The sequence below is a fragment of the Marmota monax genome, unplaced genomic scaffold, assembly GCF_021218885.2.
Source record: "Marmota monax isolate L192 unplaced genomic scaffold, Marmota_monax_Labrador192_F-V1.1 WCK01_AAM20220418_F8-fsc00016, whole genome shotgun sequence".
NCBI lineage: Eukaryota > Metazoa > Chordata > Mammalia > Rodentia > Sciuridae > Marmota > Marmota monax.
The window spans coordinates 10,108,330-10,125,675 of NW_026695209.1; the positions used below are offsets into that span (position 1 = coordinate 10,108,330).

Consider the following 17,346-nt stretch of genomic DNA (forward strand, 5'->3'; position numbering starts at 1 on the left):
ACTTCACCTAGCAGGGGTACCTGAATGATGCCCTGGATCCTCACTCCCCTCCACTGATCAAGGGTTTAGTGTGTAGTCTCTGACTCTTCTCTTCAACCCCACTTTACTGAATAGGAATCCCATGGTCTATCAGATGTGTTTCTCCATCTTTCAATTTCCACCCTTCCCTTCAGAAAACGGAGAAACTTGATTTTTAATTAATCTAGAAGTCAGATGTTGTTGACCTTAGCTAGAACAGTGGCAGTGCAAAGAGAGATCATAGAGGTATACAGAAGACAGATTCAATAGGATTTTCGAGAATAGGTCAAGGCAGAGGTGTGGAAACCAGGTTTTTGGCTGTACAGCTATGTTTAATGCAAACCATTAAATGAGATAACATAGATGAGGGAAAGAAAGATAAATAAGTTTAAATGAAAGGTTGACTTGACTTAAACCCAAAAGAGCCACATAAACTTCTTATACATATCAGTTATTCAGAAACAAACTTTGCTGCATTTAAGGCATTGACATGGAGTTGGTAACTGAAGCCATGAGAAGATTAAACCATTCAAGAAAGTTTTATAAAGTATGCAAAAATAAAATAAGGCTTTGCATATAGCCCTAAACAATACCACAATTTAAGTAATAAAGAAAGATAAATAAACTATGCTTAAGGGGTAAGAAAAGTAGGAAGCATTTTAAAGAATTCAAAAGAAAAGAGCATTTTGAAGATAGTGGACAAGAACATCCAAAGTCACTAAAAAGTATCCACTGAATTCATTTAGTAAGTCATTGATTACCTTTCAAGAGTAGATCGAGTGGAGCAATAAGGAAGTCATTGCTTTTACCTCCCAAGTTTATTAATAAGATGTAGAAGATGAAACGCCTGTGTTTGAGAGAGACCTGCAGGAAAAGCAGTGTCCTCACAGCAAATTTGGGACAATAGAAGAAACAGTCAGTGAAGAATCAGAAGATTTATTTTTATCATGGATCATGAATAGTGGAGTTTGAATGCAAAAATTTGTGCAGAAGGGAAGGTAAAGTCATAGAAGGTGAAGGCAGAAGAAGAGCACTATGAGAGAAGTTGAATCAGAGGTTAAAACTTTGAACAACACAAAAGAATGGCACATAAGAAAGATTTGGTGTGGTTGACTCTCTCTAAAAGTTCTCCAAATGAATAATTCATAGGGGAATTCATATTGATGGGCATATGGAAAGAAGAGAGAAGGGTAGAGGGGTCTCCTAAAATTTCAGAATTTAGTCTGGTATGGCCTGGCTAGGAGTTCTGCTAAGAGAATGCTAGTCCTGTTAAGTAAACTAGAAGGACCATTATTTTACACATGATTCACTTTCATATTAGAAAAATCAACAGCCTTTGATGGTAGAGGAGCTGAGGCTGTACTCTGGGAGCAGTCAGACAGGATCCTGATTATTTGCACAAGACCTCAGGAAGAGCCTCTACGTTCCAAGCTTCTGGCATTAAATCTCCTGAGAAGTAGCAATTTGTTTTTCCTAGGATTTTGCAATTGTTTCCTAATTTTTCTATCTAATTCACTCTCATCTCCTATACTGCATCCTCTAAAACTCTTCTTTAATCTACCTAAAAGGCAAGTATGATTTTATCAGTTATCAGTTGCTGTATTATAAGCCACTCTAAGACAACAGCATTTATTTAGTTTATGAATGCATGAAAGGCAATTTGGGCTGGGTTATGTCTGGCAGTTCTTCCTCTGGACTCACTCAAATATTTGCTGCCTGGTGGACATTGATGGCGTCACTCAGATGTGTGACAATTGGCTTGCTATCATCTGGAGCTGGCTGTTTTATGGTGATCTTGCCTTGAATGATCAGCACTACTGAGGCTCCTTTTCTTCTAGGTCTACTTATTGAACTGTTGTAGTTTCAAGGACATGGTTAGATTTTGCTTCTTTCACAAGGCTTACCTCACTCTGCATAACAGTCATTTCCATCAACCCTCAAGACTACCACAATCCTTTACACATACCTCTGATAGAAATTATCTCAATATATTATAATTACTGTTATAGTAAAATAGTTCTTCCTAGCATGCTGAGGGCAGAGACTTCATCTTCACATTTTTACCTGGCATATTGCTTATTCACACCATAGATACACTCAAAAATGTTTTGAGTAAAGAAATGTCTAATTAAGCAATAGTTTTTCACATCCTCCAATATTCAAGACTAACAAAAGAGACTTGCTGATTGAATTTTTACCCCCAGAAGGGGCATGAAGTCCACCTGAGTTACTCTACAGTTTTGAGCAAACCACTTCTCTTGGATGCACCCAAGAAATCTATAAAACACAGAGCAATGTAATTCAAAGTACACTAGGAATATTGGTAATATTTTTTAAAGTCATGAATATAAATCAATTGAGTTGGTGTAATCAATTTATGTTGCGATATAAATAACTGATAAGGAATCATTTGTCATTGGACCAAAAGCGTATTATGAACTATCACACACTTCATAAAAGCAAAGTTTGAAGAAAAATTTTATGCCTATGTTGTGATTAAAATATCTGAGCCAGACTCCACAGCTTAAAGAAATAATAACCAACCTGTAATTCAGTAAATGTCAATAAAACTGATGCAATAATCAGACTGAGTCCAGGTGGCCTAAAACAATAGGAGATTATCTTCTTGTCAGGGAAAATCTTGACCATTAAATACTAGGAGAATCCCACCCCTCCACTGACCCAGCTCACCTCTTTTCTTTGGGATATCACACACAAATAACAAATGGCAACTCTTGAATAATATGTGTGACCCCTCAGTGGAGTTATAAAATTAGTGAAAGCCAGTAACTTAAAAAAGAAATGTGAACTGAATTTGTACCAGCTCTCCTACTTCCATTGTTAGGTGTTTTAATTTTAGTGTGAAAAGGGCTACTGCCGGACATGTTAAAGTCTCTTCCCACAAATGAGAATATCTTTTTAGCTACCACAAAGGATTTCCAAGAACACATTTACGCCCTGGTGCATGAACTCACTGGCTTTGTACATCACTCATTTGTAGAGTGTGTGAGTGCCGAAGTCTGGCTGGGCACAAATCACGAGCCACTGAAGCAGGAACAAACTTTATTTCTGAACTCCACCAGCACACTCCACACACGCTCCCCGGGAACTATCCCGAACGCCACACGGCTCCTCCCGGAACCACCTCCAACCGGAAATCCCTCCTCCAGCACTTCCCCAACCAAGGGGAACTCTCCGGGAATCCCCGCGAGAACTCCAAAGCAGCAGGCCTAGGCGGACAGCAGGGGTCTAACATACACAGCTCAACATAACCATCATCATCCCAACGGCCTGCTGGTGTCACCTCTCAACCACTCCGATGCATCATTCGGACTCGGCTATGGCTCTCAGCATGTGAGGGTGTGAAAGCTCAGTATTTGTCATGACTGCAATTCCAACAGTGTGCTTACATACCCTACCATGGAAGCTGTACCTGTTTGAATCTAAGTGAGATGGAGAACTTTCATGGGTAGAACTTTGGGGAAAAATAAGAGGACTCCATTTACAGGGTAACTCAGGAAGCTTCTATTAAAAAAAAAAAAAATCCTTAAAAAAAATCTAGGCACAATGAATTGAGTTCAGTAAGGAGAAATTACAAAAAAAAAAAAAAAAAAAAAAAAACCCTGAGCATTGGAAGAGGTGGGAAGTCTTGAGCACACTGAGGTCTGTTACTTGGATCTGTTACACAGGCATATGACTCATGATTTTTACTTACAAAATAGGCAATCTTAAATTTTTCCATACCTTAGTGAGCCAACAATGGTGCCCCACCACTCCCATTGTGAATCATATTCCAAAAGGAAAACCAATTTTATGTAATTTGTGTCATGAAGACTTCCGTCTTCAGTGATGGTGTCTGGGAGAGTTCAAATCTAGGTGTTGTCTGGGATGGGTGGTTATGGGTGGTTTGGGCCACTAGGTGGCCAAAAGGAACATCTCAGAAAATGCAGGTCTGTTAAGGGCCGGCCTCATGTACTAACTACCAACACAACTTCTGCTACATTCTTTTGATGAAAATAGGTCAGGAGACCAATTCAGAGTCAAGGTAAGGGGAAGTAGGATCACCTTTCAATGGAAACTCTGGCAAAGAATTCATAACTACCTTTTATACCTGGTGTAAAAAAAAAAACTTGGAAAGTTCATAGAATGGTAAGTGTGTAAAAGGCATAATAAGTAAATCCTTGTGTGGAATAATTATTCTATAAAGAAGGGTCTTATGTAGTCAATCTGTGATCATATTTCTAAGTAAGGGCATCTTTACCAACAGATATTGAAAGTTTTCTCCACTAGAGAATTTCCAATGAGGATGAACTTTTACATGGAAATCAAATAGTCTTACACCCACACATATATGCACTATACTTTTTACTTCTTCTCATTCTAATGTCTTTAACTCCACCACGAAACTTTTAGCTGTGGCTTAGGAAAGAATACAACTACTGAATGCAAGCATTTCTTCATTTAAGCCCTATAGAGAATCGGGTGTAGTGCTCAAGTTTCTGCTCCATAATATTTTCTTTTCCATTTTCCCTCAAGGAAAACCTGATGTTGGCTACAATGCTGCAGCAGTGTATTCCCTGTCACACTAGGCCCCACTTCTAAGAAACTATTCACATGGCTAATGCAGTCATCTGAGGGCAGAAAGACACAATAGCAAAATAGACACATCTAAACTCTTTGCATTGCGTGTGCCCTCAGGACCTTAGGGCCTAGCACAGTTAACTCTAAGCTGGCAGGCCCCTGTGTTTGGGGGGAGAATTGCCTTTACCCTCTGTCATTCATGGTTCTTTCCAAGGTGAAAGCAGAATGCATCTGATATTCTCTACTTTTGGGGCATAGGAAAAAAAACTTTAGCCATACTGTTATCTGCATATCAACAACTTAGTACTCCATTTGCTCCTATTAAGGGACCACAACAGGAAACTGCAGCCACTATAGAAACAAGCATTTGATCAAGCTTCCAGCAATGTAGTATCATTCTCAAAGTTCACATCCAATCTCTATAAACAATGGCCATATTGATAGATCTTAAAAGAGTAATGAAGCTGGGTGCAGTGGTGCACACCTGTAACCCCAGCAGCTTGGGAGTCTGAGACAGAAAGATCATGAATTCAAAGCCAGCCTCAGCAAAAGTGAAGCACCAAGCAACTCAGTGAGACCCTATCTCTAAATAAAATACAAAATAGGGCTGGGGATGTGGCTCAGTGGCAGAGTGCCTCTGAGTTCAATTCCCAGTACCAAAACAAAAAACAAAAAGAGTAGTAAAGGACTCATTACCACTCTTTCTTCAAGTTTGAAAATGGCACTATTATTTGTATATCCTTGAATATATCAAAAGAGATGGCTTACAGTCTACAGAGTCTTCTCATCATAACTGGCTTTTAAGGGTGGGAAATAAAAGCAGATTTTGCCCATTACTGAGCATAGACCTTCCTCCTGTATACTTGAGTACAGGGATAATAGCCAGAGCGTGCTACCATGGTCCCACAGGGCTAGCATAAGGCAGATGGACCAAGATTCCATCTGTGTTCTGACTTCCAGTGGTGTTCTTCATCCCCAGGAATTATAATCAACACAAATCCAAGAAATTAAAGAAGGAAGGAAGGGATGGAAGGAAGAAAGGAAAGGAAGGAAGAAAAGAATGGAGGGATAAAGGGAGGGATGAAGGGAGTGAGGGAAGGAGGAAGGAAGGAAGGAAGGAAGGAAGGAAGGAAGGAAGGAAGGAGGGGTGTTTTGAAAGGTCTTATATTGCCCTTTATCCTACCTGGTAACTGACCTTCACAGAAGGCTGGAAGTCACAGCCTTGTTTAGTAATAGTTATGTTATCACACATTCCATCCTCAGGAGTGTGGTCTATTTTTATTCATGGGCTCTGAGTGTGTGAACTGACTTAAGTTTGGAAACTAGATATGGATTCATGACTCTCGAAAAATGAGTTAAGACAACCTTCCATTTGCTAGACTTGGAAATTCTCCAATTATACAGATCAAATAAAAACATTGTGGGCTTCTCATCCATTTTCGTCCTAGAAATCCATGATTAATTGCTAATGTTGAAGATCTCAGCTGGACCGATCATTATGATCATTGGGAAGGCCCTTCAGGCTACTTCAATAACTGTGCCCTTCTTTGCTCCTAGAAGTTAGATATGACTGGTCAGCAACTGCCAGATTATGTTATCTTGAGTGGTATCAGAAAACCTACTTCCATGGCAATGTTTCCATCATCTCCGATTAACAGAGAACAGCTACAGAAGTGATTTTCAAAAATGCGTGTACTCACTCAGATCTTGGGGGGAAAAAAAGAAAATAGAAAGTGTAGTTCAGGCCCTCATCATGGAGTTAATTTGGAAATGGATGGTCAGGTTGCACAGAATTAATCCTCTTCCACATCTGTAGTCCCAGCAGACATTTTATGTCTTTCTCTATATCAATTCTCACATCAAAATCACCTAAGTCTCTTTTTTAAAAAATATTATTCCGGGTTTCCTACCTGTGAACATTCAAGGAGATTGATCTAGGTTTCTCGGAGGCATTGGTATTTTTCAGGTAGTCTGAGGGATTCTAATGTGAAGCCAAAATGCAGAACCGCTGCTTCCCTTTCCCTGTGGATCTGTGACTTGTGAGTGTTGTTGATAGAAAGTTCTTTAATAATCACAAAGCTTAATTACAGACAATGTAATCTGACTTCAACTGAGTTCAACAAAGATATCTAGAGAATAGATACTTCGTAAGTCACAAAGCTGCAGAGAAAACTGAAGAACCTGGCCTGGGAAAAGGCACAGATAATAAAGGAGGCATCCACCAGGATTAGGATAAAATCCTTCAACAGAACAATTCTGCTGTGGGGACCACAGCTTTCTGGGCTACAGCTGGTCCTGAGGCAAGAGGCTACTGATGCACTACCCCACCTGATGCTCTTCATACCAACATGCAGCTGGAACCACTGGCCTTCAGAATATGCTCTCCAAGACCCTGATTCTTTAGGTCATTCTGTCTTCATCTGGAACAGCACTGACTTTGTAAGCCTACCTCCTGGGTCTACCTCAGCTGCCAGGAAGAAAAAGAAATACCTGCCCACTCCCAGTTTCTTATTAAAGCATATTCTCTGACTCAAAATTGTGTAAGAGGGTTCAGATGTCAGGCAACCAAAACATAACAAATACAGTAGGCCCTCCATATACATAGGTTCCACATTCATGTAGTCAGCCTACCACAGATCAAAAATATCTTGAAAAAATAATTTCTTTCTCATGACTATGTACAGACTATTTTCTTGTCATTATTCCCTTAAAATACAGTATAACAGTTACTTATATAGCATTTACTTTGTATTAGGTATTGTAAGTAATCTAGAGATGACTTAAAATATATGGAATGAAATGTATCAGTTTTATGCAAATACCACACCATTTTCTATAATGGACTTGAACATCTGAATTTTGGTATCTGCAAGGCTTCCTGGAAGCAATCCCCTGTGGATATTGAAGAATGACTGTTTCCCATACTGTGCCAGAGCATTCTACAGAGATATCAATTATATAGCAGTATTAGTAGAAAAAGAAACTCTACACATAGATAGTCTTGAAGCTTACTAATTTACATGAGATATACACTTAATGGTAACCATTATGGTTAAAAATCATTCTAAAATAGATTATAGAATCTCATACTCACAGAAGACACAAAACAGACTTTAAACTTCTATTACTGAAAAAATGAGGAATAACAATCAGTAACTTAGTGTATAGAATAACAATCAGTAACTTTAGGGTGTAGAGCTATTATTACTGAGATGTTGGAAGCCTTTTGTGACCACACTTAAAAAGCCCAGAAGCTCTGGTGCTGTGTGTTTTACATATAACAGCCCAGCACTTCACTGGGCTAAAGCCACTGTGTGGTGTGGGCCTCCGGTATTTTCTGTATTAAAGTGCATAAACCCATTTGACTGCTGTTTTGAACTCTCAGGGAGAGAACTGTTGGGTTCACTCCAACGCTGCGTAACTCTCAGGAGACATTGAGAAACTTGATGTCCTGAGGCATGAAGATGAGAAGAGAATATTCCTTTGTAAGACTCTACAAGAGGTACTTTACAGATATTATCCCTCTGGACCTTCATAACTGCTCTTGGGAAGTAGCTTTTACGCAAGAAAAAAAAATAGAACAAAGACTCAGAGGTACTATGACAGACTAAGAGGTGAAATATGGTGACCTATGTGTTATTCTTGGCTAGACTTTGTCTCCCTTCATGAAAAGAATGTGACAGAAAGGGATGTCCTGGAATTTTTAAGGCTACATTACACAAAGCCTGGTGACTCCTGCCTGGTTTCCCTAGGATGCTCACCCAGAAAAGCAGACTCCATGGAAGTTTCTGTAGATTGTCATGCCAGAGTCAACAGGCATTGGCTTGCTGTTCCTCAGCCCAGGCCAAGCCCAGCCTTATAATCATCCCCATCATGGTGCCAACAGAAGTCTACCTGGCCACCCCAGAGCAGCCCACTCACTACCTGAATACCTCTGAGGAACAGCAAATTCCACAGAGAGCTGAGGAATCCCCAGTCATACCCACTCAAAATTACTAACTCACAAACTCAGGAGATATAATAAAACGCTGTTAGGTAAAGTCACTCCGTTTGGGGGTAATTTTTTTTTTTTCACAGCAGTAGATAACCAGTAAATACATGAAATACATTAACTGGTATCAGGACAGGCCCCAAATGGTTATAGTTAGGCTCCATCACCAGGGCTTCTGGCAAGCTATGTTATGTTTCTAGTGTATAACCAAGGCCATGAATTGGCTACGCTATGGTCAGTGTGTAGTCATGGTCATAAACACCTTGGTTCAGCATATATCTGCAAGGTCATATACATTAATTTGTGAGCATGTGCCCACTTGTGTTACCTGTTGGCAGTGTGCCTCCTTTGTTCAGGCTGAATTCAAAAAAGAACTATGGAAAAGACTTGGGGGTGCTAAATGGAACTGGCTAAGGGCTGAAGCTGAAACTGGGGGCTGGCTAAGTGCTATTGCCACCCCCAAGTAAAGCATGACTAATATCTTAACCATACCTCACATCTTCTTGCAGATGCCAGAGCCCCAAACCTTGAGGCCTGTGCCTCACCCTCTGCACAATAATTGTTTTCTTTATTTTACTTGTATTCAAATCAGGAGTCAAACTTAGATTGTTTTAATGTTGAGGCCTATAATTTGCTTGTTCCATTGGGCCTCCAATGAGATTAGATATTTATACTTCAAATATATCTTTAAATAGACAAAATATCAAAGTATTATTTTAACATCATTTTTGTATAATAACTTATAGTTCAAAAATATTTCACACTTTTCTCATTAAATCTTATTTCTATTTTATAAGGGAGGAGGCTACACACTATTGAAACTGTGCCTTAAATCTTGGTTATCTGACTCTAAGATGGACAATCTAAATTAAAATACTTTTAATCTATCCCATACTTAGTCCTCTATAATTAAATTTTTAAAACAAAATCATCTGTCTTTGGTTTGGATTCTCATGGAGGGCTTAGTGTTATTGCTGTCTTCATGCCAAAATAAAACTTCAGGATGAGAAAGCAGAAATTTATGCCAAGGAAATTAATATTGCTCCTTTCAGTTCCAATTCTTACTTTAAGTTTTATAGCATCCCATTTTTCTAAAGCTGTCTCTCCCTGTATTAAAGAGCATTACCTTGACTTGGCATAGAAATTCTAGAAGTATTTCTATCAGCAAAATGCTCATTATTCTCCTCAAATGTTCATTTATATGACTGGTCCTACTTGTCTAAAAAGTATGAAACCAATAAATGAGTTAGACAACTATAAAGCACATTTTTAGAGTTGAACATGATATAACTTATACTCTTTTCACTGTTTTTAAACCCTCGCCCCTTGTTGTATCATTAATTGCTTTATAAATTTTTCAAAAATAACTGCAAGAATAAATTGAAAATAAATCACAGTACATACAGCTTTTATCAACATTTTCCCCATATAAAATGGAATAGCCATTGTTTACATGTTCAGTCTTTTCATAAAATGAAAATTCACCCAAAACTTACTAGCACTCAGTGTGCAGTGTACTATAGAAACGTGCTGTATTGAAAAGCATATCAGAAAATATTCAGTGAAAGGGACATAAAGCAGAATCCTAATATGGTAAAAAGAAGTGTTGAGCATTTCCTGGGTAATTGATAAGTATGAGAACCCAGAAGTTATAAGAAAGAATTTCTCTAGAATGGTAAATTCAGTCTGATTGAAGCAAAATTCTACCTTGAGAGTTTAGACCAGAAAATGAAGACAAATGTAACAGTGCAAGTTACAAAGCAATTGTTTTTTAAGGCACTGGGCTTATACTCATACACCTCTTTATTCTGGCAAAATTTGCTGAATTGTATAACATTAATCAGTATTAATTCTTGGACCTGAGCAATCAACAGTTACTCATCTTTAATTGGAAATGTTCTCTTCAAAATTTTCTTCTTTTTTATCCTTATTAAATTTGGGACCACTTCATCTGCCTCAATTAAATATATACATTTCAAAACCAATTTGGACCATAACCAAGCAAATATCAATTCCTTATGAAAACTAAATACAGCTTTCTCTCATTTTTCAAAAAGTGCAACACAGTAATTTCAGTAATGCTCTTTATTCTGGATAAGAAATTTTCTTAAATACTCTTTAAGTACAGACATCAGGAAAAAATGTGGTAAATGGAAATAGATTATGGTATTGAAAATGCAACAACTGGCTTCACTTCTTATCTTTCTCTTTTTTTAGTATTATCGTATTTTCAATTATGTTCTGATGACATATTTCAAATGCAAGTCAGATATATTTTTTAACTATGACAAAAATATTCAAATGTCTCCCTTGTAGGTACTAAAAGGAAATCCCTGATAAGACCTTGGGTTGATCCCTCATACCATGAAAAATAAAAATAAATACATAAGTAAAGGGAAATATCTACATACATCATCCCGGAAAATTCCTTAAACTGAATGAAAAGAATAGAATCAAATCAGAGACACGCCACCTGATAGAAGAAAAAGTTGGCTACGATCTACATACTGTGGGGTCGGGCTCCAAATTCCTCAATAGGACACCCATAGCACAAAAGTTAATAACTAGAATCAACAAATGGGACTTACTTAAACTAAAAAGTTTTTTCTCAACAAAAGAAACAATAAGAGAGGTAAATAGGGAGCCTACATCCTGGGAACAAATCTTTACTCCTCACACTTCAGATAGAGCCCTAATATCCAGAGTATACAAAGAACTCAAAAAATTAGACAATAAGATAACAAATAACCCAATCAACAAATGGGCCAAGGACCTGAACAGACACTTCTCAGAGGAGGACATACAATCAATGAACAAGTACATGAAAAAATGCTCACCATCTCTAGCAGTCAGAGAAATGCAAATCAAAACCACCCTAAGATACCATCTCACTCCAGTAAGATTGGCAGCCATTATGAAGTCAAACAGCAACAAGTGCTGGCAAGGATATGGGGAAAAGGGTACACTTGTACATTGCTGGTGGGACTGCAAATTGGTGCAGCCAATTTGGAAAGCAGTATGGAGATTTCTTGGAAAACTGGGAATGGAGCCACCATTTGACCCAGCTATTCCCCTTCTCCGTCTATTCCCTAAAGACCTAAAAAGAGCATGCTACAGGGACACTGCTACATCGATGTTCATAGCAGCACAATTCACAATAGCAAGACTGTGGAACCAACCTAGATGCCCTTCAATAGATGAATGTATAAAAAAATGTGGCATTTATACACAATGGAGTATTACTCTGCATTAAAAAATGACAAAATCATAGAATTTGCAGGGAAATGGATGGCATTAGAGCAGATTATGCTAAGTGAAGCTAGCCAATCCCTAAAAAACAAATGCCAAATGTCTTCTTTGATATAAGGAGAGTAACTAAGAACAGAGTAGGGACGAAGAGCATGAGAAGAAGATTAACATTAAACAGGGATGAGAGGTGGGAGGGAAAGGGAGAGAGAAGGGAAATTGCATGGAAATGGAAGGAGACCCTCAAGGTTATACAAAATTACATACAAGAGGAAGTGAGGGGAAAGGGAAAAATAATACAAGGGGGAGAAATGAATGACAGTAGAGGGGGTAGAGAGAGAAGGGGGAGGGGAGGGGTGGGGAGGGGGGATAGTAGAGGATAGGAAAGGCAGCAGAATACAACAGACACTAGTATGGCAATATGTAAATCAATGGATGTGTAACTGATATGATTCTGCAATCTGTATACAGGGTAAAAATGGGAGTTCATAACCCACTTGAATCAAAGTGTGAAATATGATATATCAAGAACTATGTAATGTTTTGAACAACCAACAATAAAAAATTTAAAAAAAAAAAGAATTACAGAAACAAAAAAAAAAACAGAAAAAATGGAGGTGTGAAAATTAAGACAACTTAGGAATTTTAGTTAAGAAAAACAACTTGCAAAACAAGAATAAAGATGGTATTGTTTAAAATATATAAAAATACACATCCATCTCTAGAGTACATCCTGTACTCTCAATTTACTGCTAAGTAGACTGAGTTTTTGAAACACTCATTGTTTTTCCTGAAGTCATGGAATTGGAATGAAATTTTAAGAGACCACTATTTCTATGTAAGGTGTAATTCATAAAACCATAGGATTTTCTCTAATACAATACATAAACACAGATCATTTGTATGTATTCAACAAGCTGAAGAAAAATCTTAATAAAATACTAGTTGAGCATTAGTTTTTGTGTCTATCAAAACAATACATACATTATATAAGAACATTAATTTATACCCCCCCTCCCACCCATCCAGCTCCATTCCTCCAAACAAGTTATTTCCACAGCTATTTGGATATCTTTCCATCTTAAATTATATTAAACCAATATTTATTTATCTATAACCATTAGGCATTAAATATTGAATTCCTATCCTACTACACATACACACACACAAATACATAAATATTTTAGCTTTTTCACAAACCAATTACCCACCATGCCCTACTTTCTATCTCCCATGTCCTCTTCTTGGTATTGTTATATTTTTACTTTTACATCCTCTATTAAATATTCATATTCCCTTTACATTTATTTCAAAATACACATTCTCAAAATCAGCTGATGTTTATGAGGATATCATCACTCCTATTCACTTTACCACTTGTTTGTCTTTCATCTTTCAACTTCTAATATGTGAATCTCTGCCTTTATAAACTTTTAAGATCAGTAATGTGCCCTTTCCTGCACTCTTCATGTTGATTCAACATGTCAGATATGAAAAAATAGCAATTGCATTACCTGGAATACATAATTTTTTTATCTAAGTCTACATAATGTGGTGGTATTATTATTTTCCTCTCTTATATAACTTTTATTTAATTATTTTACTTTTTCTAGAATCTTTAATAGTAATTTTTTTCTCTTTCACTCTTCACTATTGTCATGCCCTTTAGTTTATCCAGTCCAGTATAATAATCTAACTGTGCAATACACTTTTTATTCTGATACCTTCTAAAGCCCTCAAGCTTCCTGTCCCAATCAAGACTGTCTCTAATCCTCCTTTCATAAAAATCATCAGAGAACTTCACATTATTTCTCTTCAAAGCTGGATCTATATTAGTGGTCTGGATCACACATATGCAAGGATTGTTTTGTAGTTTATTGCCTTATTTTCTTTAAGTACATCTGAAGTAACTTTTGAAAATGGTGTGGAGATGTAATTTTCTGAATCATATGAATTTATGGGGTGTGTGTGTGTACACATACATATATTTGTTTAATAGTTTGATGGGTATAGATGTTTTTAATTGAAAATACTTTCCTATTAGAACTTAGAAAGTGCTTGTCTTTCAGCATCCAGCTATTACTGGTAAAATTCTAAGTTTGATTTATTTTGATCTTTTATTGGGTAATTTTCAGAAAGATTTAGGATTATAGCTTTATTCTCCTTTGTTGAAATTTTATAATAATATTTGGGAGCTAGTTTTTATTATTTTTAATTGAATTTGGCATGAGTGAGACTTTTAAAATGGAAAATACATCCATTTTTGAGTTCTATAAATTATAATATATCTGGTCTCATTTTTCTCTAAAACTCATTTTACAATATGTTTCTGATACTTTAGAAATGATATTCTTCATATTTAAATCTTCTCTCTCATGTTTTCTGTTCTCTTTTTTATATGTTCTCTAGTATACTTCTTCCACATTATTTTAAAGACTTTCAAGATGTAAGATCTTTTAAAGATGTAAAATCCTTCAAATTGTTGTGAAGTTCTCAATTAGAATTTTTGTAAGTTACCTTCCTATACCTGAGATTTCTCTATTTCCCCTAAGAATACTTCTTCTGCTCAATCATCTTACTCTTTTTTATGTTTCAGGCTTTTCTCAAATGTGTACTGTTTTGAGCACCATGGTGGGGTATGTTGATTGGCAGGCTCTTTGTTCTGCTGTAAATGGGTATCCATGACACTACAATCAGTGTCCCTTAAGTAGACAGACACATGATATAGCATGGTTATATGTGGTTATTACTACTCAGCTTTTTACTTTTATTACTACAGTTATTACTACTGCTGTGGTTATTACTACTCAGCTTTTTACTTTTCTACAGAAAAGAAATCTTTCTTGGTTTGGGGTTTTGCTTTGGTTTTTGCTTGTTTTGCTGTTTAAGGGAGGTGGGGGTAAAGGTGTATTTTTTGTTGTTGTTTTTGGGGCCAGAGAAGAATATCAATCTACAATAGGCATTCTGTGCTCAAGTGTAGGTGCAGTGCACTGTTATAGGTTTACAGTGTTTATAATCGGTCTGTATGTACTGATAGGGTTATTGTTCTATGCTTAAAACTTTTTTAATTCTTGACTGGTTGACACTATTTTGGATCATTTGTCAAGTATTTTCGTTATGACCTCAGACGATAGCCAATTAATGCTCTTCATCTTAGATTCATTCTTCTCACTTGACATTCTTTCTCTTGCAATATTTCAGTATGCAACTCATTTCCACTATAAAACTTTTAATAAATATTTACATTGGAATCTTCCTTACTTTGGCTCATTAAGATGAAATCATCCATCTAATTTCTATTTGCAATAAATATGTTGAAATATCTTATTTCCTGATAGCCTCCCACCTATCCTCTTAGTCATTGTGAGTTCAAAAGCTTATTTTTTTTAATGGTCATTTTAACGATGTCTCTCAGAAGAAAAGGATATGTACACATGATCTCAATCTGTAGTCTTGAAACAGAAACTAAAAATTATTTCAAACCCTAGAATCAATTGTCTTTTGATGGAGACAGTATAGACAAGTTACAAAATACAATACTTTTATGACTTCATTTATAAAATGAAATACAGTATGGAATTCTGTGTGATGTTTTCATGTCAGATGCAGTGACAAACAAAATGGGCTAGAGAGTTTATAATATAAATCTTTCTATGACTGACATGATTTAAGGCAATAGAGAGTGTGAGAAAAACACTCCAGTCACCTTCAGAACTATGAGCAGAAGAGAAACTAAACTCCTAGCAAAGTTTTTAAATTTATAAATGGCACAAGGATATGATGAGACTAAATTAAATAACTGTACTTATATACCTTTATATGATAGAAGAAATGAAAGAAAAAAAACTGGAAAGTTGAAAGAATAGCTAGGGAGAAGAAATTGCTCACAGTAAGAACAGGATGAACAAAAGAACTGAAAAGGATTCATGGAATTATCCACCAGCTGGAGCACAGAACACAGAAGGTGATGGTGAGCAACAGGCTGAGAAATAGGGCCATTTACAAAAGGCTGTGCTTCTCAAGCTGGTTCATGTGAAGACACAAGAAAAGGCGGAAATTGCCAGAAGTTCACATACTCCCTGGAAAATGTTCTTGGCATACTGAAGTAGAGATTGATAATGATAGAATTTTCAGTGTTAGAATATAATGACATTTTAATCCACTTTAATATTAAAATGTGCAACATTAAAGATATTTTAAATGTGATGCTGGCCACACCTGAGAATTTACCTTTACTGTCTCCAGAAATTAGGGGCACAGTGATAGAAAGTTTTATTTTAATAAGTGGACAGTATATAGATCCAAGTATGATTAGAGCAATGTTTTAATATCTAATTTGGAAGAAAGATAAACAATAGATTAAAAATGGGATGGGGCTGAGGTTTCAGGATCATTTAAAAGGCTATAACTAGGCCAAGAAATAATGAAGGTTCAGTAAGGCAGTACACTGTGGGGGCAACACATATGCAAAAACAAGTTTATTATAGATGGTGACCGACCACATCAAGCTGCATCTGAATACGTTAGAGGACTATGCAAAAAGGGTAGACAATCCATAAGATATTATAGTACTATTGATGGGACAACAGGAAGAGGTCTGAAAAGTCATATTTTGGCCTGGGGGCTCATGTCAAAATGAGATCTAATTTTACAGAATTTTGTTTGGAGAACATATACTATTCAGAGAAATAAAAGTTATTTTTGTTAGGAACATACTTTGTGTTGGTAGAAAGAAATGCATGTTTTACGTGAATAGAATGACTCCTTTGCTAATTAACCTTAGGACAAGGAAACTTCATCTTTGAAAGAAAAATAAATGAACATCTGTAGAAATGAAAGTACAGCTCAGCAGCAGATGCTTGAAGTGATGGATGGTTAAGGTGGGAAGGAGGATATGATGAGGATAACAAGTCCATCCACAGCCTGTAACAAGCAGCAGCCTGGAGCAGAAGAGACCAACTGGAGCTCTAAGTAAAACTGACCAATGCTTCATGTACAATAATATAGGAAATTGTGCTTTTTACATATAATGTGAGATCAACAATGACTCTTTGAAGTGATGGAGGTATTTAACTCACATCATCTACAATAATGTATTTTTTTCTGTATCTTGTTTCATCTTGGATACAACTTGAATTGGGGCAGAAATTTACAAGTGAAAATATATTTACCCCTCAGGAAATTTGCAATTAAACTTTATCTCTAAGTCACAATAATGAAGAATAACAACAAACAACAAAACAGGAGCATCAAAAAGAATGATACAGATGGTAGAAGTTCAAAGGTAAATGAGATTACTGTGAGTGAGGATGAACCAAGGAAAGCTACATAAGGAAATAGGGGTCTTAGCCTAATCCTGAGGCACTAGTGACCATGGATAGTTGGAGCAATGTACCCAAAAGGAAAACATAAATGAGATGATAATGTGAGCTAGGATAAGCAGGTGTAATCCTGTCTAATGGCTGCAGATAAACCATTTGGCAGACTCTACAGGATATGGGGACCTCATG

The 17,346-nt window shown here is 36.6% G+C and overlaps 1 protein-coding gene across 2 annotated transcripts in view; it reads right to left on the reverse strand.

The window, feature by feature from the left end:
- Positions 1–17,346, reverse strand: part of Chodl (chondrolectin) — a 362,706-nt gene that overhangs the window by 158,167 nt on the left and 187,193 nt on the right. The gene's annotated exons all lie outside the window — the stretch shown is intronic.